The sequence below is a fragment of the Drosophila miranda genome (assembly GCF_003369915.1).
Source record: "Drosophila miranda strain MSH22 chromosome Y unlocalized genomic scaffold, D.miranda_PacBio2.1 Contig_Y2_pilon, whole genome shotgun sequence".
NCBI classification, from domain to species: Eukaryota; Metazoa; Arthropoda; class Insecta; order Diptera; family Drosophilidae; genus Drosophila; species Drosophila miranda.
Window position 1 is genome coordinate 16,313,190 of NW_022881614.1, and position 25,926 is coordinate 16,339,115.

Here is a 25,926-nt window from a genome sequence, read left to right on the forward strand (position 1 = left end):
ATTGCGCGGGAAACGTGAAGAGGGCTGCGATCCAAGCAGGCGAATCACGCTCACAGAAGGGGCCTGCGCAGAGAAAGTAGCAGAAAATAAAAATGAATTAGATAGACGTAATTTGCATGCTAGGTTAAGGAACTTATCATATGAAGAGTGCTTAAGAAATTATTTAGAAGCCCGAAATAGAATATTTTCTGAACTACGAGTGGATGGTATGCGAGCACTGTTGGTGCGGGTGAGAAAGGCGAGATCCCGGTTTAAGCAAAGGAGAGCTATGAGGAGGCAGGTGATTGCTTCAGTAAAGCGTTGTTGCAAGAAAGACCCGAGAGTTTTCGCAGAAATCTCTATAATGGTCGAGTCCGTGCGAGGCCTGTTAGATTCAGGCGCTACACACAGCATGCTAGAGTGTAATGGGCAGGAATTCCTGGAGAAGCTGGGCGTGGAGGCTCGTCGATATTCTTCGATAGTGATGGTAGCGAATGGGGAAGATCGCGCAATCGTTGGCCGAGTAGAATTTTGGCGGGTATTCTCATTGGCTCCTGAGGTGATGGGAGAAGGTCCAGTAGGGGCATCTCACAGGTTAGTGGAAGAAGTGCTGGCTGATCAAGTCGCTCACTATGTGGAAGGCCCGGAGAAGGAGATAGTGCAGGAAGAATGGGAGTTGTCAGAAGAGCAAAAGGCAGCATTGGATCAGGTAGCCGTAGGCCTGGGGAGGACGTCGAGAGAGACTCACAAAATTCAGTTGGTGGAGAAGGCCGAGCCTGTGAAGGATCTACATTACCCGCTGTCGCCAGCGATGCAGCGATGTGGTGTGTGGTGAGGTGGACAAAATGTTGGCTTTTGGAGTCATCGAGTACAGTGATAGTCCGTGGAGCAACCGTACCACCGTGGTGCGAAGGCCGGGCAAAAATCGTTTCTGTCTCGATGCCCGAAAGCTCAACAAAGTAACCATCAAGGACGCTTACCCACTTCCTAGCATCGAGGGGATTTTGTCGCGTCTCGATCAGACGATATATATCTCCAGCGTCGACTTAAAATTCGCTTTTTGGCAAATCGAGCTGGACGAGCAGAGTCGACCATATACGGCGTCCACGGTGCCAGGACGGCCTCTGTACCAGTTCCGTATGATGCCCTTTGGCCTCTGCAACGCCGCACAACGCCTATGTAGACTGGTCGATAAGGTGATTCCGGTGGAGATGCGTTCAAACGTCTATGCGTATCTCGACGACTTGCTGATTATAGCTGAGGACTTCCAAACGCACGTGAAGATTCTGCGACATGTTGCCGAGCGTCTACGAGAAGCAAATTTAACGATATGGCTGAGAAAATCTCATTTTTGCTATAAAAACATTAAATACCTGGGATTTATAGTGGGAGAAGGAGCACTGAAGATGGATCCGGATCGTGTGTCGGCCATTTTGCGCATTCCCGAGCCGCGATCTGTTCGAGAATTGCGTAGTTTCCTGGGAACTGCGGGCTGGTACCGGCGCTTTATGAAAAACTATGCTGAGATGGCCGGTCCGCTCACAGACGCCCTGAAAAAGTCGGGAAATGGAAAGTTTAAATTGACGGAGGAGGCAAAACGAGCCATGGGGGAGCTAAAAGCTGCACTCACCTCGGCAACAGTCCTGGTACACGCGGATTTCAAGCGGCACTTCTACTTACAGTGCGACGCCTCACATTATGGGGTAGGAGCCGTACTCTTCCAACGGGATGACGAGCAGAACGAGAGGCTTATAGCGTTTTTCTCTGCCAAACTGAATTGCCACCAAAAAAACTACTCGGTGACAGAGAAGGAGTGTCTGGCAGCCCTCTTGGCGATCCTTAAGTTCCGTCCGTACGTAGAGCTTATGCCGTTTACAGTCATAACTGACCACGCCAGTCTCAAATGGCTCATGACCATGAAGAACATGGATGGTCGCTTAGCTCGTTGGTCCCTTCAACTGCAGGCCTTCGATTTCGGCATAGAACAGATACATTGTCGCGCAGTATTGAAGAGCTGGAAGTGGATCCGAGTAGTATCCTGGGTTTTGAAACGGTGGAGTTTGAATCTGGAGAATATCAGGAGTTAAGGAAGGAAATAACAGAGAACCAAGACCGCTTACCTGATCTCCAGATTGTTGACGGCATGATATTCAAGCGCATGCGCTTTGAACGATTGGATGATCAACTGGAGGGCGCCGTCTGGAAATTGTGGTTTCCGAGTTCGCTGACGGCCGCGTTGATAGACAAAGCACATTCGGAAGAGAAGACAGCGCACGGAGGAATCGCGAAAACCTTGCACTTATTGCGTAGGCAGTTTTACTGGACGAACATGGCAATAGAGGTGCGGGATTATATCCGACGGTGCACCGTGTGCAAGGAGTCGAAAGCGCCGAATTATCGGATGCAGGTCGGGATGGGGCAAGAAGTGGTCACTGAGCGCCCGTTCCAAAAACTTTATATTGATTTTTTGGGCAAATATCCGCGGTCAAAGAACGGTCAGGCGTGGATATTTATTGTAGTTGACCAGTTCTCTAAGTGCACATTCCTAAAGACCATGACCAAGGCCACAGCAAAGGAAGTGTTAAGATTCCTCGTTCACGAGGTGTTTTACAAGTTTGGAGTGCCGGAGATGATTCACTCGGACAATGGGGCTCAGTTCGTCTCGAAAACTTTTAAGGAGATGACCGATGCATTCGGAGTCACTCATATGAGGACGCCAGTGTATTCTCCGCAGAGTAACGCAGCCGAACGCGTGAATCGCACAGTACTCAGCGCGATTCGGGCGTATCTGGAAGACGATCACCGGGACTGGGATGTGCATCTGCCGGAGATAGAACTGGCTATTAGGAACTCGGTTCACGAGGCGACAGGCGTAACACCGTTCTTTGCAGTCTTCGGGCAGCAAATGTATTTGCATGGGTCATGCTAGAAGCTGGCAAAGCGACTGCGGTCAATCGGCGAGCATGACAAATCGCTGCTGGAGGGTCAGGACAAGCGAAAACTCATCCAAGAGAGGATTCGAGCTGGTTTACATCAGGCATACGAGCGTAGTAGGGTAAGGTACAACCAGCGAGCTCGGGTGTTCTACGCGAGGCCGGGACAAGAGGTATTCCGCCGAAATTTTGTCCTTAGTGACTTCGGAAAAGGCTTTAATGCCAAGTCCGCGCGCAAATTCATCCGATGCCGGGTAGAGAAGCCAGTAGGAGAGAACGCGTATGCTCTGGAGGACCTTAACGGCCGTCCCATAGGAGTGTACCACGCCAAAGACCTGAGAATGTAGTCAGGTGTGGGTGTGGCGTACGTTGGGCGCGGCAGAAGAATGCAGGGCACGCCGGCGTGTGCTCAATAGTGTTCCGGAATCCGGTGGGCATGCCCACGCGTATGTTGTCCCTCCTGGGACTGACGACATACTCGTGGTGGTGTTCCAGTCCCACCTGAACGATAGGTGGCCCAGGGCCAGGGCGACGCGCCATCTAGCGGAAGTCCAGGGAGGCTCGATGGTGTATGGGGACATCGGGGGGAGCTGGAGCCGTACTGGGGATATGAAGAATAGAATAGGATTAGTTATATGTATTAGTAAGGGAAAAAGGGATAAATTGGAGTGAAAATATTAGAAAACGTGGATTGGATTATGGAAATCGTGGAGCGTGGACGGAAGAGTAACGTCGAAATTTGAAATTTCGTGCTTAAAACAGAAATTTTGAAGTGAGTACAGAAAAAGCGGGCGAGAAAATAGGTTGTAATGCAGAAAATTTTACTCACAGCCGGCAAGGAATATAGCCACCAGAACCGGGCCAGAAGGTTTCCTGGAGAGGAACACTGGAGTTCGAGAAAGTCGACTGCAGAGAAGAAGACTGTCCAACGTGAACCTGAGTGAGTTCGTTCCAGTTGCGCGTGTGTGAGCCAAGAAGCGCGAGACGCGTGAAGGGTTGGGTGGGGGGGGGGGGGGGGTCTATATAAATTTACGTCGTTTGAACTTAAAAAAAAACGAGGGTGAACGTTGTGGGGTGTGGGGTGGGACGAAATTTTGAGATATACGTTTTATAGTGAGATCTAACAGGAGTGCGGATACTAAATTTGGTTGCTCTAGCTCTTATGGGTTCTGAGATCCTTGAACTCATATTTTGCAATTGGCAAAACCGACCATGAAACCTGTGTGTTAGAGAGAGACAGAGCGAGAAAGAATGAAATTGTTTTCTTGATTCTGGCTATAATAATTATACGATCTGGTTCAGAATTTGCTCTCTAGAAGATATAGTCACCTTCTACGATTCTGCGTTTTTGGTTTCGTATCGTCGAAATTGTGTATGCCACAGATTTTCGCCCTTTGTGTGAGCGGAAATGGGCGGGGCAAAGTTTTGAAATTTTCTTGTAGCAGTGACATATCACAGAAGTCTGCATCCAAAACATCGTTGCTATAGCTCTTATAGTCTTTGAGCACTAGGCGCTAATAGGGACGGACAGACGGACAGACGGACGGACGGACAGACGGACAGACGGACAGACAGACATGGCTCAATTGACTCGGCTATTGATGCTGATCAAGAATATATATACTTTATGGGGTCGGAAACGATTCCGTCTGGACGTTACACACATTCACTTTTACCACAAATCTAATATACCCTGTAACGGACCTGCTTCTTGGTTCGCTTGAGTTTGCTGGGCTCGCTCAGCGGTCGGCCGATTCGTCGCAACGTATTTTTATTGTTGCCCCCAACGACAAATGATTAGACCTTCCTTTTCTTTAATCGAATCTCTCTTTATTCGTACTTATATTAGGACTTAGGGCTAGATGCTACAATTCAGCTTATCTATGGATCTCCACCACGCGTGGGCTCTCGTCGGGTGTGGCAGCGTTGAGGCTGTTGATTGGGGCAGTTTGACCTCCGCTATTGCTTTGGCCCGCCACGCAAATCCGCACTCTACGTCTCGCACTCCCCTCTTAGCTTCCGCCGTCAACTGTGGATCACCTCTTAACTTAGACTCACTCTGGGGGCAGGCGGGGCCTGTCTTCCTGTTGTTATGCACTTCACTGCACTTCTTCGAACCGTACCGGGTGTTACTCTCACGTTTCGGCGGGGTTTCAACGTGCGCGCGCGATCACTTCTCCACGGAAAAAGAGAGCCGCTTCGTTGCCGCAGCCTCCTTTTATAGCCCCTAGACGGGCCCTTTTCTCTCTTTCTTCTCTCTTTATTCATTTTCTTCCCGCGTGTTTCGCCCCTGATTTTTCTTTCTTTTTTTTTCTTTTGCTCTTTTTTTTCCTTTCCCCTTTTTTTCCTTACTTGTGCTCGCGGAACACCTCCGTGCGTGTGGCCGACATCGCAATGCGGTACCGGGTACCCCGCTCGCTCACCAGCTTCTTCACCCTCCTACCCACGAGGCGAATCTGGGTCTGCGCGCGGACCACCGCCGCCGGCCACTCCTCCCGCGGGATCACCGTCCAGTGGACCGTGGCTGCTGGTGCCGAGCTCTGCCGTTGCAGGGCCGGTCGCTTCGGTCCTGCACAGGGCTCCGGGCAGGAGGCCTGCCGCTTCAGAGCCGGCCGCCGTCGACCTCTCCGGTGCGGGCCACACCCACGGTCCGCGCTCCCACGCCTCGAGTTCCACCTCCGTCGGTGCTGTCGCCGCCGTCGCCGTTTCCGCGGCCCGCGTCTCGGCTTCTGCCGCTGCCTCGGCCGTCGCCGTCTGGGCCGCCGTCGCCGTTTCCGCGGTCTGCGTCTCTGCTGCCGCCGTCGCCGCCTCTGCCGCTGTCTCGGCCGTCGCTGTCTGGACCGCCGTCGCCGTTTCCGCGGTATGCGTCCCTGCTGCCGTCGTCGCCACCACTGCCGTTCGCATCGCCGCCTCCGCCGTCGCCGCGGCTGCCGCTGCTTCGGCCGTCGCCGTCGGGACCGCCGTCGCCGGCTGGGCCGCCGTCGCCATTTCCGCGGCCTGCGTCTCTGCTGTCACCTTCGCCGCTTCTGCAGTCCGCATCGCTGCCTCCGCCGTCGCCATTGCTGCCGCTGAGGTCGTGGGGGCGGGTCCGGGGTCCCTCCCCCGTGGGTCCCTGCTGTTGCTGCCGCGTGGACTCTCCTCCCACACCCGGGCGCCGGCCTCTGGCTGGGCTTCGCTCGGGGCGGGCCCCGAGGCCCACGTGATGTGCAGGGTCTGGTGGTGCCACACCATCCCCTGGCGCACGGCGGTCCGCACCTCCTGCGATACATACGGACCCATTACGGCCGCCTCCGGTCCCCTCCACTGTGGTTGCTGCTGCCACTGCTCCTGCCCCTGCTGCTGGTGATGCGGCTGCTGGTGCTGCTGGTGCTGCTGGTGCTGCTGCTGCTGGTGCTGCTGTTGCTGCTGCTGGTGCTGCTGCTGCTGGTGCTGCTGCTGATGGTGCTGCCGTTGCTGCTGCTGCTGGTGCTGCTGCTGCTGGTGCTGCTGCTGCCGGTGCTGCTGGTGCTGCTGGTGCTGCTGCTGCTGCTGCTGGTGCTGGTGCTGGTGCTGCTGGTGCTGCTCCTCCTCGGCCTGCGGCTGCCGCCTCTCGGAGCCCTCGTCATCCTCGGCCGATGGCGTAGGTTGCCACAGCTCGCCTTCCTCCTCCTCGGCCTGCTGCAGCCGCCGCTGCCACTCGGCCTCTGGGTTCGTATCCTGCTTGCCCGTGGCCTGGGGCGGCGTTCCCTCGGTCTCCGCCTCGTCGGTCCGGGGCTGCATCGGCGGCAGCACCACCCGGAATGGTGGGGGTGGCGGCGCCTCGTCGCTCTCTTGGCCGTGCTCCTCCGTACTGGCGGCTCTTTCCGCCTGTCGCCGCCGCGCCTCCATCCGCTCGTCCCTCCGCCGCCTGATCGCCCGCGCCCTCTCCAGCACTTGGTGCATCCGGCGCTTCTCCTCCGGCGTCGCCTCCTGAAACCTCCGCCTCACCGCCTCAATTTTGTCGCGCAGGGTCAGCGGCCTTCCATTCCTCGTCTCCGGCTCCGCCCTTTGCTGCCGTCTCCATCTGGCCTTCTCCTGAGCGGTTGGCGCGCGCGGGCCGTCGGTGCATATGACCTCGTCGTCTTCCTCCTCCTCCTCATCCGATGACACCGTCGGCGACACCGAGTCGTGCCCCGATGGCGCCGGTGACACCAACGGCGAGGCCAGCAGTTGAAGGAACTGGGAGCCATCGCACCAATCCTCCTCGTCGCTACGCGAGAGCAGAGACGCCCGTCGCTGACGAGAAGTACCGGCGCGATAGCCCCCTCCTCCCACGATCGCCTGTTGCTCCTCCAGGAAGGGCCTCATATCATCCATCTTCTTCCTGCCATCCTCGTGGTTGAGCCCGCGTTTCATCTCCATTTTTTTTCTTGCTGCTTTTCTTGCGTTCTTTCTGGTGATAATTACCTTCAAGTGTTCGCTGCTCCGTTTTCCACCCGCCAATATACACGCGTTGCATTGCCAATCGTTCCCTCTACAGGTGCCGGTGCTCCGTGTCTCGGTCTCTCCCGCCTGGTTCTAACGGTTGTTGCGTTTGTACTCATGGCCCTCAGCCTCGTCTCTCTGCCGGCCGCGCTCTCTAACGGCATCTTTCCCCTGGTTGTGCGAGTGCCGTCGCGCTCTCCGCTCTCTATCCGATTTCGCCTTATCCCTTCTTTTTTTTGGATACTGTTGTGTTCTCGCCGCGTTTCTCTGTTGGCTCATGGATAAAACTTTTCCATCTTTGATGGACCCACCCCCTTCCCGTTCATGATTATTTTGCTTTTTATTCCCCCATTTTATTTTTGCTTATTCACAACTTTTATTTAGCCCTTTATTCTTGTTTATTTTAATTGCTATTTAATGGATTGATGGATTGCTAATTATTTACTTTTAATTGTTATAAAAAAAATTGCTATTTATTCTTACATGCCACCGCCGACCTGTCTTCTTCATCCCGTGCTGCTCGGACCCTCCTTGGCCTGGGTGAGTTCTCCCGACCCGGATGACTTTTACTCCATCCTTTCTCCCTTTCCAGCTCGCCCTCTGCCCTCAATGCGGGCCGCTTGCCGCGATTCCGCTCGTGAACAATGGGTCATCCGACCCTCCGCCCGGGCTGGAATCTTGGGCTCACATCCCAGGGCAACTCCTATGCGCCACCGGCCGGACTCTTTTGACAGGTGTCTCCCTCACACAGTGGCTCGGACCCGAGGATCATCCGACTCCTCGCCCGGTAGTCCACGCATGAGCGGCACCCGTCGTTCCGGCCCGACGCTCGTAGTTGCCCCGTGAGTCCGCGTTGAGGCGTGAACCTGGCCCCTGGGTTTTTCCTGGTCATCCGCTGTCTGAGATTACACTCCCCGACCCTGGATTCGCCTCCCAGCTTTGGGTGACGCGTTTCCTGTTCAGGTTTGCTGAGCTTTTCCTCTTCTCGTTTTATTTTCCTTTCTTTTTACTAATTTTCGCTTTTTTCAGATTTCTCCAACCACAGTCTTCCTGTTCGCCTTTTTTTTTTTTAATCTAAGTGCACAAGTCCATCACCCTGCGTGCTGACGAGTCTCGTGCGTGTCCTGCGCGGCACCCTTCCCCAGTGTCCTGCGTGGCACTCTACCGTTCCTGGTCCTGCGTGACCCTTTAGGGCGACCTATTACAGCCATTCTCCTTCACCCCTGTGTCTCTCGCTCCTCGGGTTGGGGTTTCAGATCTCGTATGTGTGCCGTTTTCTTCTTCCTGTCGCCCTCCTTTCTTAGGTTGCAGATAACCGGGGATATAAAGTCCTCTATCTGGTATGGCCCATCGTACCTTGGTGCCAGCTTCGCGGCGAATCCCTCCGCTGCATTGGAAAGGTGGTGCTGTTTGGCCCACACGACCTCTCCCACTTTGGGTCTCCACGGTCTTCTTCTCAGGTTGTAATGCCTGGCCTGATCCTGGGCTGCCCTTTCCAAGTTGCGTCGAACCAACTGAAACAGCTCCTTTAATTTCTTCGCATTTTCATCCGGCGTCTCTGTGCCTTGTCCCGTGCCTACCGTCTCCTCGTCATATAGGGCCTTTGGCAGCCGGGGTTCCCTTCCTTGCACCACGAACGCCGGTGAATATCCCGTTGTATCCGACACTCCCGAATTCATGGCCAGCATCAGCTCCGGCCATTTTTCATCCCAACACCTTTGATCACCCTCGGTAAACTGAGCTATCATGGTCTTTACCGTTCTGTTCGTTCGCTCTGTCGGATTCTCTTGCGGCGTGTATGGCGCCGTAAACTGGTGACGAACTCCTAGCTGCTCCAGGAATCTTGTAAATGCCCTGCTTGCAAACTGCACCCCATTGTCCGTAATGAAGACTTTGGGCGTGCCAAAACGGGCTATTATGCGCTCCCGACAGGACTTTATTAGTGCCTCTGCTATGGCCTTCCTCAGCGGCATCAACTCGGTCCACTTGGAGAATCGATCCACCAGCACCAACAACATCGAGATCCCATGTTTCGACCTCGGCAGAGGACCCACAAAGTCCGCGCATACCGTTGCCCATGGTTCTTCCGGCACCTGTGTCAACATTTCTCCTGCCGCTTGTAGCTGACTTGGCTTATAGCGAAGACATAGTTCGCACTTCCGCACGTAGGCCCTCACGTCCCTGTACATCCCTGGCCAGTAATATCTTGCCGCCACCCGTGCCGCGGTTCTCCTTCCGCCGGCGTGGCCTGCTTCCGGACTATCGTGGCTTTCCTTTAAGACCCTTTCTCGGGCATATTTCGGCACACATAACTTCCACGAGGCGACTTCTTCGCTCCCTGCCCGGTGAGGAATGTGCCGGTACAAGTTTCCCCCCTTCTCCACATAGTCGGGGTACTTCGGGGATTCTTTTCTGATCTTTTCTACCATCCCCTTTAACCACTTGCAGGGCGGCTCGCCTACTGGTTGTGTTCCCTCCTCACTTCTTATCCGACGGCCTCGCTCCTCCACCGGTTGTCGGGAGAGTGCGTCGGCTACCACGTTGAGCTGTCCTTTCCTGTACGCGACTTCAAAGTCGTACTGCTGTAGCTCTAATGCCCATCTCGCCACTCTTCCCGACGGACTTTCTATGCTATTTAGCCATTTCAGAGCCATGTGGTCCGTGACCACCTTGAAGCGATATCCTTCCAAGTATGGCCTCAACCGGCGGATGGCCCACACAATGGCCAGACATTCTTTCTCGGTCGCCGAATAGTTCCTTTCGGGTCCATTTAGCGTCCTGCTAGCATATGATATTACCCGTTCGCCCCTTTCCGTCTCCTGCGTGAGAATCGCACCCAGCCCGTAATCACTGGCGTCTGTCTGCAGAATGAACTTCTTCGAGAAGTCGGGGCACGCCAGCACGGGGTCCGCCACTAGTCGTCTTTTCACCTCCTCGAACGCTTCTTGCCGTTCTTGTGTCCAGACCCATTCCGTCTTCTTCTTGAGGAGCCCGGACAGGGGCTGCACGAGGGTGGCGAAGTCGGGCACGAACCTCCGGTACCATGAGGCCACTCCCAAGTACTGTCTCAGCTCCTTGACATTTGTCGGCGGTTTCAATTCGGCTATGGCTGCGACTTTCTCGGGGTCTGTACATATCCCCTCACCGGTCACCTTGTGGCCTAGATACCGCAGCTCTTTCCTAAAGAACTCGCACTTGTCTGCGTTCAGCCGCAGGTTCGCCAAGCGCAGCCGTCGAAACACCTCTTTCAGGTTTCTTCGGTGTTCTTCCTCTGTTCGCCCGATGACCACTATGTCCTCCTGGTATGCGAACGCGCTCGGCATCATTTCTGGCCCAATCCCTTGGTCTAACGCCCGTTGGAAGGTGGCCGACGCGGAGTGTAACCCAAACGGCATCACCTTCCATTGGTATAGCCCCTTTCCGGGCACCGTGAACGCCGTGATCGGCCGGCTGCTCTCGGCCAGGGGGATCTGCCAATATCCATCCTTCAGATCTAGGCTACTTATGAATTTCGCTTCCCGCAGTTGATCGAGGATGTAATCGATCCTGGGCATTGGGTACGCGTCCTTTACTGATCTCGCGTTAACTTGACGAAAGTCCACGCACAATCTCCATTTGCCATTTTTCTTCTTTACCATCACTATAGGCGAACTGTAGGGGCTCTTTGACGGCTCTATGCATCCCATTTCTACTAGTTCGTCCACTTTCTGGTTAATCTCGGCCTGCATTTTGGGGTTCTTCGGGTAATATCTTTGCTTAATCGGTTGCGGGTCACTCATGGTGATTGTGTGCACCGCCACATTAGACACCCCCTCGATCTTGGAAAATGCCTCTAACTCTCGGGCTAAGAATTCCTCCACTGGCTCTTCCCTCGCCCCCTTATTCTGCCTCATGCCCGCTGACACCCCTCTGGCGGCCATTCTTAGGGCCGTGTCCGTTTCGTTGTCGGACTCCGGAGCCGTGTCTCCAGCTTCGGCCTTCGCCACGGACAGTCTTTCCTCCTGGTCTCCTCGTTCCCGATCTTGGGCAGGGATCACCACCCTGTGCCCTGCACAGGTCACCACTGCCCCGACCGCGCGGTGAAAATCCCATCCCAACACTAACTCATTAATCACACCCGGCAATACGAGTAGCACCATTGGGATCTCCTTGTTCCCAAAGCATACCTTCGTTTCAATCTGGCACGTGACCTCCTGGCTATGGCCATCCGCCAACCTCACCCTTTTCCTTGCCGCCGCCTCCCGGCCTTCACCCTTTAGTCGGTCCGCCAGCTCGCGGCTCACGAAACTGCTGGTAGCTCCTGTATCCACCGTGGCTTGCAGCTCCATGCCCGCGACCTCCACTACTGCGGATAACTGTTCCTCCTCGCTGGTCAGCCTGCCGACTAGGCTTGAGGGACCGTTTCTTGCGACCCTGGCACGGCCCTCCGCGGCGTGGGTCGCGGGGCGTTTCCCGTCTTCCTGCAGCATTGCCATGCCGAGGTGCCCACTTTTCCGCATCTCCAGAAGTAGGTGAGAGGTCGGCCATTGCACTCCCGGCTCCAATGATCCGCGCTCCCACACCTTCGGCACGCCTGGGCCGGATTCTTGACATATCCGTTCTCGATATTGCCGTTGGTCGGTGTCGGCCTAATGACACGCTCTCCCCTCTCCTCAAGTGCTGCTCCGTCCAGCGGGCCGTCCTTGCATCGCCGACAGGCCGTCGTCTCGGCTGGCTTGTGGAAGGGATTCGCTGCCCGGGCTTTCACGGTTGGATTCTCCCGTTGGAACTCTAGGCGGTCCCTCTCCAACGCCTCGAACTCGTCTGCCAGTTCCATCATGGTGTCGAGGTCCTTGCACCGGTGCGGCCTCATATACGCTCTCAGATCGGGCATGCTATTCTCACGAATCAGCTCCGTCTGCTCCTCTTGGGGACATTTCAGGGGTCGCATAAGTGTCTGCATCTCTACCATATACTCTTTGAATGGCTCGCCCCATTTCTGTTTCCGCATCCTCACTTCCTGCAGCAACTTCTCAAAGTATCCCCGCGGCAGAAAGTAAGCCTGGAAGCTCGACGAGAGCTCTTTCCACGTTCTCCACTGTCGATTGTTCGCCACGAACCACATCAGCGCCCGCCCTTTTAGCAGCTCCGGCATCGCCCTTGGGATCAGATCCGGATCCAGACCGTACGTCTCGGCGGACCACTCGACCTGCTCCAAGAACTCGAGAGGCTTCGTCGTCCCGTCGAACCGGAACGACCACTCTCTCACCTGTTTCGCCACTCTAGCGTAGTCCAGGTGTGCTGGCCGTATTGTGGCTGGGTCGGTTCTCCCTCTTTCGGTCTCTCGGCTTCGATCCCTTCCTTGGTGGCGGGGCCTGCTAGGCGTCCCCGTGTGCGAGCGTTCCGGTATTGGCACTGAGAGACTCGCTATCAATTCTCTCTGTATGTCGACTGGGGACCTCCACAGCGTCGCCGCGGTTGCGCCGGGTGGGGGTGCCGGGTGCTCGTACGCGGCTTGTTTGTCGTCCGCCCGGGGTGTCGGCGAGGACCTGTCCGCCCGACACTCCCATATCAGATCGGCCCACTCCGACTCATCTTCGTGTTCCCTCATCCACTCCTTAAATGGTCTTCTCATTTCGTCCACTGTGCCCTCCAGCCGCACGCCGAAGGCGTGGCCGCATTGGACAAGCTCCTCCTTTCTCAACCGGTGGATCCATTGTCCCTTCCCCATTCTCTCATCTATATTTCTCCTCCCTTTGTCCTACTATTTGTCGTTGTAGGCCCCACGTTGGGCGCCAGTTGTAACGGACCTGCTTCTTGGTTCGCTTGAGTTTGCTGGGCTCGCTCAGCGGTCGGCCGATTCGTCGCAACGTATTTTTATTGTTGCCCCCAACGACAAATGATTAGACCTTCCTTTTCTTTAATCGAATCTCTCTTTATTCGTACTTATATTAGGACTTAGTGCTAGATGCTACAATTCAGCTTATCTATGGATCTCCACCAAGCGTGGGCTATCGTCGGGTGTGGCAGCGTTGAGGCTGTTGATTGGGGCAGTTTGACCTCCGCTATTGTTTTGGCCCGCCACGCAAATCCGCACTCCACGTCTCGCACTCCCCTCTTAGCTTCCGCCGTCAACTGTGGATCACCTCTTAACTTAGACTCACTCTGGGGGCAGGCGGGGCCTGTCTTCCTGTTGTTATTCACTTCACTGCACTTCTTCGAACCGTACCGGGTGTTACTCTCACGTTTCGGCGGGGTTTCAACGTGCGCGCGCGATCACTTCTCCACGGAAAAAAAGAGCCGCTTCGTTGCCGCAGCCTCCTTTTATAGCCCCTTGACGGGCCCCGGCTCGGCGTTGGTAGTTTTCCATCGCCGTCTCCTGGTTTCCACGGCCTTCGTAACGGGGCCTGGCCGGTGGCGTGATCCCATGCCCCTATTTGGTCATGCGTCGGATCGCTGCCGGCCCGATCCCGCCGTCTCCTCTGCCTCTCGCGTTTCTCTTGCTCCGAGAGCGGGACACTTCTCCTCTCGGGGCCCTTGGCCTCTTCGCCGCATACGGCTAGCCGTGGGTATCTGGGCTGACCTTCGCCTTATCCAGCCAGCCATCAGCCTTTATCCGACCGTCCCACCGCCTCTATCCGGCTATGCTTTGGTCGAATTCGGCCTGTGGGAACCACGGTTCCTCACAACCCCAATACTCATTTTGAGTATCGGGTATAAAAAAAACGAGGGGGAACGTTGTGAGTTGCCGCGGAGACCGCAACTCTACAGTTATACCCGATACTAAGTCAGTATGGCTCTCCTCCGGCAGACGCCGCTAATATTAAACGACACGACAAGGAGTGCGTGCGAGAGAGACAGAAAATCAGTCTGAGCGTGACGTCGGGCGCTGCGTAGCCAGTGGAAATTGATTTGTTCCTTTTGGCTATAAAAACGATCTGATCTGATCCAGATTCAGCAATCTGATAGATATGGTCATTATCTATGATTCTGCGTTTGTAGTTTTCTCGAATCTGCAATATTGTGGATGCAACAGATTTTCGTCCTTTGTGTGGGCGGAAGGAGGTGGGGCGAAATTTTGAGATATGCGTTTTATAGTGAGATCTAACAGGAGTGCGGATACCAAATTTGGTTACTCTAGCTTTAATAGTCTCTGAGATTTGTGGATGCCCCAGATTTTCGTCCTTTGCGGGGGCGGAAGGGGGTGTGGCGAAATTTGGACACGAAACGGTCAAGGTCCGATATCACAGGAGTGTGGATAACAAATTTGGTTGCTCTGGCTCTTAAAGATTCTGAGATCCTTGAACTCATATTTTGCAATTGGCAAAGCCGACCATGAAACCTGTGTGTTAGAGAGAGACAGAGCGAGAAAGAATGAAATTGTTTTCTTGATTCTGGCTATAATAATTATACGATCTGGTTGAGATCTTACATTTTAAAACATATAGTCATCCTCTACGATTCTGCGTTTTTGGTTTTATCGTATCTTTAAAAATGTGGATGCCACAGATTTTCGTCCTTTGTGGGGGCGGAAGTGGGCGGGGCGAAGTTTTGAAATATTTTTGTAGCAGTGACATATCACAGAAGTCTGGATCCAAAACATCGTTGCTCTAGATCTTATAGTCTTTGAGCACTAGGCGCTGAAGGGGACGGACGGACGGACGGACGGACGGACAGACGGACAGACAGACAGGGCTCAATCGACTCGGCTATTGATGCTGATCAAGAATATATATACTTTATGGGGTCGGAAACGATTCCTTCTGGACGTTACACACATCCACTTTTACCACAAATCTAATATACCCCAATACTCATTTTGAGTATCGGGTATAAAAACATAATCCGCACTCCAAACACCGTTTCACATTAAATGTTATTTTGTTCCGTGTGTTGTCCGTTATTTAGTATTTAGTATTAGCTTAAACCGTTTAACGTAAAATCTTGGCCATTGAACTAAATATGTAAAAACACCAACACCTTTCACGAACCTAAATCTGCGAGCAGCTGTTCAGTTCCAGAAGATTAACCCTTAGTGGGTGAAGCGGGGGTCCCGTCAGTCCACCGTATTTGGTCGAGCGATTTGTGGAAAAATATTGTTTATTGTTTATGTCCCGGGGACCCTTAACAAGAGCTCTTGGTAGGTTAAGTCTCCGTAGGGGCCCGAGTTAAATTAACTCCCGTAAAATTGGATCCACTTTGTGGATCCCTGTTGGTTGAACGAAATTTCAGCAGTTATTTCCTTGTTTGCCTTTGTGTCGAACGTTTTGGTGTTTCTTTTTGGTTAGTGATAATTTTGAGTATATCTATTTATTAATGAGAAAGATGAAATTGTCAATTTATAATTATTAAAGCTTGGATATATATTGAAGCATGATGCAGTAAATTAAAATAGAGGGAGGACGCGTGGCGTAAGCCATGGATTAGGCCAGCCGTTACCGTTCCAGCAGATTTTGGCCAAAATGAACGTTGTGTTTGGTCACAGGTAGGGCGGGCGCGCGAAGTGATAACACCCAAGCTTCACCCACTTGATAGCCGTCTGTTTATGATTTTCTTTGTCTTTAGGTTGTTGTTAGTTTTGATGTCCCGAGAAGTAGTATGTCTCCATCTTTGTCTACATTTGGCGGGCAAGGGGAACTACCCAGCCCTGGGGTCGACAGCTAGCCGGCATTGCCCTCTGGGAAACAAGCCAAGTGTAACAAATGGCGCCCAAGATTATTTTCGAATTCGCATGCATCTGGACTGACGCAGGTTCGGGTGGTATTACAAGAAATGTCACTCGGGCTGGTAAAGGCAGATGAGGGGAATGAAAAAAAATAAGAAATTTAGTGGAGAAGACGACAGCACGCGAAGTGCAGTTTAGCTGTCCCGGCAGAAGTCGCTGCTGCAGGCTTAAGGTGAGCGTAAAGCTGGTCCTTAATGGCGCGGGGTGATTGATGCTAGGGATGGATAGACGGAGGCAGTTAACGGATATATAAAATATGTGATAGGGACTTACGAATTACAGTTGAACATTTTGTCGCTATTCGATGTCGCAAGTGAACGTAAGTCACTGCCGTTCAACAAAAAAATGGACAGGGAGCTTGCGACGGACACATTGCCTGGTGGACTGTGATATCGAATAAATCTGTGATGGAATGTGATATTGGAATAAGTTAGAGTAAGTCATGTAGGTAAATGTTCATTGTAGTTTCGCACCTGTTTGTTTAAAACAAAGCCGCTTTCGTGTTTTTGAACCTGTTGTCTGTCTGCCGAGAGGTGGTGAGGAGTAGGTGGCCCGGGAGTCGTAAAGACAACCCTCGATGCATCTGTTGTCATGGCAGATCGGTAAGATGGATGACAGGAACAAATCACAAGCAAAGTGAGCTCATACACCGTGAGGCTTCTCGTTTATCGGCCATCGCTTAGAGCGATGACTAGAGTAGATGACAGGCCACACAAAGGTGGTGTTCGTAATTGTAAGATATCCGTAGGGCGACTGTCAAGTGTAGCGCAGAAACTGGAGCGGTTAATGAATCTTGTAAGAAGAAGAAGAACTGTTAGGAATTTTTGTTGTTAGGTTTTGGGTTGTGTTGAATGTATTTGAAGTTTGAGTGTCTTAGGTGTCGACCGAATATACACGTATGTTATTATTTATTTATTTATTCAAATATTTAATTGCATATATCTCGTTAACGGCGCTAGTTGGCGCAATATTTATATCGGTATTTATTTATTTATTTATCGGAGTATTTATTGGTCCGAAGCGTGGTGTTATTTATTCTTGCTACATAGTTATTTCTTTGGTTATTTATTTCTTTATTTATATATATTATCTAGTTTAGGAGTTTCACTTTTTTTTGTAATATTGGTGTGGCTCGGTGTAGATGCCACAAGAAGGGGGTAGTCGACAGTATAATACGCGATCACGCGTAAACAAAACAGTGGACTAGATAGGAGAAGTGTCAGGGGCGATGTTTGATCAAGATCGGGAGGAACTTGGAGCTGTGGGTGGGTTGCCGAGAGCACCGGTCCAGGCCAGGTCAGAAGAATGGCCAATGTCCGATCCTACACCCACGCTTGCTTCCGAACTGGCATCAGCAGTCAACGTATCGTTGGCTCAGGCTCATGCGACACACAGGGCAGCGAACACTGACTCGATTAGTCGGGTGTTACAGGAGGAGTTGCGTAAGGGGTTTATCGAGATGATGCACCAACTCAACGAGGTACTCCAGCCGGTTAGACAGCTGCAGCAGCAGAAGGAACCGCAGCGGGAGGAGGTTCACCACGAGCAGGAGTATCGAGGAGCAATCCCGAAAAGTAAGCCGTCTAGCACGACTGATGCGCCGATTCCGCCACCAAAACCATTTTTGGCTCGCTCGGGGCGAGGTGGTATTGGTCCGGAACCGTCTTCAGGAGTAGGACCGACCGCATCCAGTGAGGAGCATCAACGGGGTGGGCATCAAGCGCGAAATTGGCGAAACCCGATAGCACTCAGATACTCGGGTCAGGGTCGTGGCGAGAGTAGGAGAGCTGGTGGGATTCCTCGAGAAGATCCGCATCCAAATCCCCCGGGTTATAGACCTTGGCCACGGTGGGGCCGAGTCAAAAAATGGGACGTGACGTTCGACGGAGACAGCAACAAAATGACAGTCGAGGATTTTGTGTTCCGAATTGAATTCCTACAAGCCCAAAGCCGCTGTCCGTGGGATGAAGTTCTAAAGGGATTTCATCACCTGGTTACAGGAAACGCGCTGGAATTGTACTGGCAGTACATCCGTGATCATGGCGGTGGTGTTTGGCAGGAACTAAGGGGCGACTTAATTGCACGTTTCCGAGGCACGGCGTCCGAGTTCGACCGCATGAGAGAACTGCGAGAAAGAATGCAGCGGTCAAACGAGAGTGTGGAAGACTTTTTCCATGTCATGAGAAAGCTCGCGTCGAGGTTGGAGATGCCACCACCTGAAAAGGAGATGGTAAAAATCGTCAAAAAGGCACTCACAGATGAGATAGCGAGTTTCGTCTACGGCTTACGGGTTTATTCCTTAGACCAACTGCGGGATGAGTGCGTGGAAATAGAGGCACATCTGAAGAGGAAGGCTCGATCTTCGTGGCGAGGAGCACCAAAAGCCACAAACTATGGTCGCGGGGCGAATGCGAACGTCAGCGAGGTCGCGCAGGATCGGTCGATTAGCGATGAAGAGGCAGAGGTCATTGAGGAAGCGCAAGTGACACAGCGGGTTCCACAGAAGTTGATTTGCTGGAACTGCGGGCAGACCGATCATGGCTTTAGGGACTGTATGGCATCGGAGAGGCGAATTTTCTGCTATCGGTGTGGAAAGCCCGATGCATATTGTCCAACCTGTCCGAATTGCGCGGGAAACGTGAAGAGGGCTGCGATCCAAGCAGGCGAATCACGCTCACAGAAGGGGCCTGCGCAGAGAAAGTAGCAGAAAATAAAAATGAATTAGATAGACGTAATTTGCATGCTAGGTTAAGGAACTTATCATATGAAGAGTGCTTAAGAAATTATTTAGAAGCCCGAAATAGAATATTTTCTGAACTACGAGTGGATGGTATGCGAGCACTGTTGGTGCGGGTGAGAAAGGCGAGATCCCGGTTTAAGCAAAGGAGAGCTATGAGGAGGCAGGTGATTGCTTCAGTAAAGCGTTGTTGCAAGAAAGACCCGAGAGTTTTCGCAGAAATCTCTATAATGGTCGAGTCCGTGCGAGGCCTGTTAGATTCAGGCGCTACACACAGCATGCTAGAGTGTAATGGGCAGGAATTCCTGGAGAAGCTGGGCGTGGAGGCTCGTCGATATTCTTCGATAGTGATGGTAGCGAATGGGGAAGATCGCGCAATCGTTGGCCGAGTAGAATTTTGGCGGGTATTCTCATTGGCTCCTGAGGTGATGGGAGAAGGTCCAGTAGGGGCATCTCACAGGTTAGTGGAAGAAGTGCTGGCTGATCAAGTCGCTCACTATGTGGAAGGCCCGGAGAAGGAGATAGTGCAGGAAGAATGGGAGTTGTCAGAAGAGCAAAAGGCAGCATTGGATCAGGTAGCCGTAGGCCTGGGGAGGACGTCGAGAGAGACTCACAAAATTCAGTTGGTGGAGAAGGCCGAGCCTGTGAAGGATCTACATTACCCGCTGTCGCCAGCGATGCAGCGATGTGGTGTGTGGTGAGGTGGACAAAATGTTGGCTTTTGGAGTCATCGAGTACAGTGATAGTCCGTGGAGCAACCGTACCACCGTGGTGCGAAGGCCGGGCAAAAATCGTTTCTGTCTCGATGCCCGAAAGCTCAACAAAGTAACCATCAAGGACGCTTACCCACTTCCTAGCATCGAGGGGATTTTGTCGCGTCTCGATCAGACGATATATATCTCCAGCGTCGACTTAAAATTCGCTTTTTGGCAAATCGAGCTGGACGAGCAGAGTCGACCATATACGGCGTCCACGGTGCCAGGACGGCCTCTGTACCAGTTCCGTATGATGCCCTTTGGCCTCTGCAACGCCGCACAACGCCTATGTAGACTGGTCGATAAGGTGATTCCGGTGGAGATGCGTTCAAACGTCTATGCGTATCTCGACGACTTGCTGATTATAGCTGAGGACTTCCAAACGCACGTGAAGATTCTGCGACATGTTGCCGAGCGTCTACGAGAAGCAAATTTAACGATATGGCTGAGAAAATCTCATTTTTGCTATAAAAACATTAAATACCTGGGATTTATAGTGGGAGAAGGAGCACTGAAGATGGATCCGGATCGTGTGTCGGCCATTTTGCGCATTCCCGAGCCGCGATCTGTTCGAGAATTGCGTAGTTTCCTGGGAACTGCGGGCTGGTACCGGCGCTTTATGAAAAACTATGCTGAGATGGCCGGTCCGCTCACAGACGCCCTGAAAAAGTCGGGAAATGGAAAGTTTAAATTGACGGAGGAGGCAAAACGAGCCATGGGGGAGCTAAAAGCTGCACTCACCTCGGCAACAGTCCTGGTACACGCGGATTTCAAGCGGCACTTCTACTTACAGTGCGACGCCTCACATTATGGGGTAGGAGCCGTACTCTTCCAACGGGATGACGAGCAGAACGAGAGGCTTATAGCGTTTTTCTCTGCCAAACTGAATTGCCACCAAAAAAACTACTCGGTGACAGAGAAGGAGTGTCTGGCAGCCCTCTTGGCGATCCTTAAGTTCCGTCCGTACGTAGAGCTTATGCCGTTTACAGTCATAACTGACCACGCCAGTCTCAAATGGCTCATGACCATGAAGAACATGGATGGTCGCTTAGCTCGTTGGTCCCTTCAACTGCAGGCCTTCGATTTCGGCATAGAACAGACACATTGTCGCGCAGTATTGAAGAGCTGGAAGTGGATCCGAGTAGTATCCTGGGTTTTGAAACGGTGGAGTTTGAATCTGGAGAATATCAGGAGTTAAGGAAGGAAATAACAGAGAACCAAGACCGCTTACCTGATCTCCAGATTGTTGACGGCATGATATTCAAGCGCATGCGCTTTGAACGATTGGATGATCAACTGGAGGGCGCCGTCTGGAAATTGTGGTTTCCGAGTTCGCTGACGGCCGCGTTGATAGACAAAGCACATTCGGAAGAGAAGACAGCGCACGGAGGAATCGCGAAAACCTTGCACTTATTGCGTAGGCAGTTTTACTGGACGAACATGGCAATAGAGGTGCGGGATTATATCCGACGGTGCACCGTGTGCAAGGAGTCGAAAGCGCCGAATTATCGGATGCAGGTCGGGATGGGGCAAGAAGTGGTCACTGAGCGCCCGTTCCAAAAACTTTATATTGATTTTTTGGGCAAATATCCGCGGTCAAAGAACGGTCAGGCGTGGATATTTATTGTAGTTGACCAGTTCTCTAAGTGCACATTCCTAAAGACCATGACCAAGGCCACAGCAAAGGAAGTGTTAAGATTCCTCGTTCACGAGGTGTTTTACAAGTTTGGAGTGCCGGAGATGATTCACTCGGACAATGGGGCTCAGTTCGTCTCGAAAACTTTTAAGGAGATGACCGATGCATTCGGAGTCACTCATATGAGGACGCCAGTGTATTCTCCGCAGAGTAACGCAGCCGAACGCGTGAATCGCACAGTACTCAGCGCGATTCGGGCGTATCTGGAAGACGATCACCGGGACTGGGATGTGCATCTGCCGGAGATAGAACTGGCTATTAGGAACTCGGTTCACGAGGCGACAGGCGTAACACCGTTCTTTGCAGTCTTCGGGCAGCAAATGTATTTGCATGGGTCATGCTAGAAGCTGGCAAAGCGACTGCGGTCAATCGGCGAGCATGACAAATCGCTGCTGGAGGGTCAGGACAAGCGAAAACTCATCCAAGAGAGGATTCGAGCTGGTTTACATCAGGCATACGAGCGTAGTAGGGTAAGGTACAACCAGCGAGCTCGGGGGTTCTACGCGAGGCCGGGACAAGAGGTATTCCGCCGAAATTTTGTCCTTAGTGACTTCGGAAAAGGCTTTAATGCCAAGTCCGCGCGCAAATTCATCCGATGCCGGGTAGTGAAGCCAGTAGGAGAGAACGCGTATGCTCTGGAGGACCTTAACGGCCGTCCCATAGGAGTGTACCACGCCAAAGACCTGAGAATGTAGTCAGGTGTGGGTGTGGCGAACGTTGGGCGCGGCAGAAGAATGCAGGGCACGCCGGCGTGTGCTCAATAGTGTTCCGGAATCCGGTGGGCATGCCCACGCGTATGTTGTCCCTCCTGGGACTGACGACATACTCGTGGTGGTGTTCCAGTCCCACCTGAACGATAGGTGGCCAGGGCTGAGGGCGACGCGCCATCTAGCGGAAGTCCAGGGAGGCTCGATGGTGTATGGGGACATCGGGGGGAGCTGGAGCCGTCACTGGGGATATAAGGAAGAGAATAGGATTAGTTATATGTATTAGTAAGGGAAAAAGGGATAAATAGGAGTGAAAATATTAGAAAACGTGGATTGGATTATAGAAATCGTGGAGCGTGGACGGAGTAACGTCGAAATTGGAAATTTTGTGCTTAAAACAGAAAGTTTGAAGTGAGTACAGAAAAGGCGGGCGATAAAATAGGTTGTAATGCAGAAAATTTTACAAACAGCCGGCAAGGAATATAGCCACCAGAACCGGGCCAGAAGGTTTCCTGGAGAGGGACACTGGAGTTCGAGAAAGTCGACTGCAGAGAAGAAGACTGCCCAACGGAACCTGAGTGAGTTCGTTCCAGTTGCGGGTGTGTGAGCCAAGTAGCGCGGGACGTGTGAAGGGGAGGGTGAAAGAGGACGATTTAGCTGCCAGGGCGATTCTAGCCACACCGCACGATCGTTGCATCGCCTTCCAGTGCGTGCCACACGTTTGGTCTCATTCACCAAGTAAAAACCCCGAAACCCTATTCACACACACACACGCGCACACGAATACTCGGACCTATATAAATTTAGGGCTGACCGGCCACGGCCAGCAATCGCCCACGTCGTTTGAATTTAAAGAAAAAAAACATAATCCGCACTCCAAACACCGTTCCACATTAAATGTTATTTTGTTCCGTGTGTTGTCCTTTATTTAGTAATTAGTATTAGCTTAAACCGTTTAACGTACATTGAAAAAAAATATGTAAAAACACCAACACCTTTCACGAACCTAAATCTGCGATCAGCTGTTCAGTGCCAGAAGATTAACCCTTAGTGGGTGACGCGGGGGTCCCATCAGTCCACCGTATTTGGTCGAGCGATTTGTGAAAAAAATATTGTTTATTGTTTATGTGCCGGGGACCCTTAACAAGAGCTCTTGGTAGGTTAAGTCTCCGTAGGGGCCCGAGTTAAATTAACTCCCGTAAAACTGGATCCAGTCAACTACACATATTCCATTACGTATGGGTGAGGGTATCCCTGTTGGTTGAACGAAATTTCAGCAGTTATTTCCTTGTTTGCCTTTGTGTCGAACGTTTTGGTGTTTCTTAGTGGTTAGTGATAATTTTGAGTATAGCTATTTATTAATGAGAAAGATAAAATTGTCAATTTACGATTATTAAAGCTTGGAAATATATTTAAGCATGATGCATTAAATTTAAAATAGAGGGAGGACGCGTGGCGTAAGCCATGGATTAGGCCAGCCGTTACCGTTCCAGCAGAGGGTGGCCAAAATGAACGTTGTGTTTGGTCACAGGTAGGGCGGGCGCGCGAAGTGATAACACCCAAGCTTCACCCACTTGATAGCCGTCTGTTTATGATTTTCTTTGTTGTTGTTAGGTTGTTGTTAGTTTTGATGTCCCGAGAAGTAGTATGTCTCCTTTTTTGTCTACATTTGGCGGGCAAGGGGAACTACCCAGCCCTGGGGGGGTCGACAGCTAGCCGGCATTGCCCTCTGGGAAACAAGCCAAGTGTAACATGTTATACCGTCAATGGCGAACAATTCTGATTGGAACGTGATTGTGTGCCTATCGATGTAATTGTGTGCGTTATCGACTGTCAAATTACATGAATTCTACATTTATTATACATGGCAGTTATTGCAAAGATCATTTAAAGGAATAGAATTTAAATAGATCAAGATATCGGTGGAAAAGAAATTAAGCATTTAATGTAATAAATATAAATGCACCAGTCCGAATTTCACTTTCTTCGATTTACCGTTGTCCTTGGCAGCAGCCAAAATGCAACCAAGGTTTCCGGCAGTTGTTTTTTTAAACAACATTGAACATTCCAAAGCGTTGAATCAATTAAGAGCGATCCTTTGACATGGAAACCATCGAATTCCTTAACCGCACCAGCCGGCGAATTATCAAATCGCAAATCGGCTGGAAGGTGGCACAGCGAATGCGGGAATGGTCAGAGGATTTGGACGACCGCCGCGGGCAGCTTTATGTGCAGCTCCACAGCGAGGCGCTGCAGGTGGACGAGGAGGTGGCAGCACTTCTGCGGGCACGCGCCGACGAGGCGGAAAGGAAACGGCACGAATGGATTCACATGGAGCGTCTGAAGCGGGAGGAGGCTGAGCAGGAGCTGCTGAAAGTGAAGCAGCAGCAGCGGGAAATGTGAGTCTCCCTTGCAGCCCAATTGCTGCACTCCAATCCAATCCTGTCTCCTTGCAGCAAGAACTCCGAGGCGCATCGCCACATGCAAACCAAACAGATCCTGTTCGAGAGCAAGCAGGCACAGCTCCAGCAGATTGAGGATCGCCAGGCTCTGAGGCGGCGCCAGGCTTGCGTGGAGATCCTCTGGCAGTACGAGCAGCAGCTGCGCCGCCTAATCGGGGGCCAGTGTCAGGCCGAGAATCTAGCCAGGGATCAGCAGCAGAAGACACAGCTCCACCAGAAAGTGCTCGCCGAGCAGCGGGCCTGCGCCGAGGCGTAGGTAGATAGCTCTTTAATGCCATGTTGATGCATCATTGTCTCTTCCTTAGCCTGGATTTGAGTGCCGAGAATGACGCGAGGAAGAGGGAAATGGAACTACAGCCAATCGCGGCAAACAATTGTCTGATCTTCAGGATCAAATCAGCCAGAACCTGAAGCTTGCAACCAGCCAGGCAGAGGCCAACCACCGCGAGGATGTAGGCTACAACATACGCGAGGATCGACAAATTTACGAGGAGCTCATGCAGAAGCACTGCGCCAGGATGAGTCACCGCGTCGACTACAACGTCGCTCAATCGATGCCATTCACCGGTGGAAACTCTTGTATTAGGGACGCAATCGTGATTGGCACCAGAGCTACATAACGAACACGGCTGAGGAGCGGACTGCCCGTCGCCGCAGTGAGCAAGAGCGGGAGCGCGCCTACCTGGGCACTGGGTGTGTGCTCGGCCAGCAGCAGAAGCAGCCATATGGCAGAGCTGTTCGCTGAACATTGATATGATATGTCGTCACGCCTCATATTTGGATACCGATCGATCGATTATTGCAAATATATTTACGACTTATATAAATCACGGGCTGCGATAAGGAAAAGCGTATCACGCACTGCCGGCATAAAACTGGGCACAATAATGGCCAACACCAATGCGGATGACGGACAACTGGTAGCGGAAGGGGCAGGGGAAGGCGGGAGCTGACCAACTTGGCCCGTGGCCAGCGGGCAGTATGCAAATCGATGAATATGCATCGATAAAGGCAGAAAAGTGTTGCTCGAGAAACGACTATGACAATATTCCTGATACCCCGAATGGGGCCCAGGACTGCAGCTGCGGCTCCACCTTGGGGGCATGGGCATGGGGGCATGGGGGGCATGCATAATTGAACGCTTCCGTTGTCCATTTTCTTGCTTGTCTCGACTTGTTGCCGCTAATTAGAGTTGATCGGTGGCCGCAATGCACTCTTAATGCAAACAGACGGCTAACCGCTGCACTGTGTTTATTCAATTAAAATTTGCACAACGAAGATTGTCCAGGATCCAGCATCGAGAAAATTGATGGCAATTTTCATTCCAATGTTCCAATGGCCAGAATGGCACGGACCACAAATAGCCCCATTTACCTATAAGATGAAAATGTTTGCTTAAAATTGTTAAGCAATTTCATTGGGATTAGTAAAAAAGTAATCTGTTTTCATCTGCTCGTAATGGCTGGAATTCATGGCCCAAACATGTGCCCATCTATTCCGCGCTCATGTT

At 52.1% G+C, this 25,926-nt stretch overlaps 1 pseudogene; it reads left to right on the forward strand.

Moving 5' to 3' along the window:
- Positions 1–23,865: 23,865 nt before the first annotated feature.
- Positions 23,866–25,461, forward strand: LOC117193598 (annotated as a pseudogene).
- The last annotated feature ends 465 nt before the right edge of the window (positions 25,462–25,926 follow it).